Genomic DNA, 420 nt, shown 5'->3' on the forward strand with positions numbered 1-420 from the left:
ACTGCATTATTTTCCTGTCTGTTTTCTTTGGATTTTGAAGAGACTTTGACATTAAAACTCCCTCCATTCTTATAAAACCAGGTGAATTTATGCAATTTACAATATATACCAGATATGACTCCTATAAAAGGTTTTTTAACACTCAGAAAGGAGACATAAAGAATACAGTAACTACCAATATTAAATGACAGTAATATTTGTAAATCATATATCTGCCACTTCCAGACAGATCTAAATTTCCTGAACATTTAATATCTGACTCTGTTATTATATATGCAAGTATAATCATAAAACTGGGATAAAACATTATTCTCCATCAGGTCAAATAGAGGGCATTAGTGTGCCTCTTTGGTCAAAGGTCCTGGGATCTGTTTAAGATGATTCAGTGTTTTTGGACAGTCAGTGCGGTTGGACTGGATG

Source organism: Sinocyclocheilus rhinocerous, unplaced genomic scaffold (assembly GCF_001515625.1).
Source record: "Sinocyclocheilus rhinocerous isolate Xijiao unplaced genomic scaffold, SAMN03320098_v1.1 scaffold659, whole genome shotgun sequence".
NCBI lineage: Eukaryota > Metazoa > Chordata > Actinopteri > Cypriniformes > Cyprinidae > Sinocyclocheilus > Sinocyclocheilus rhinocerous.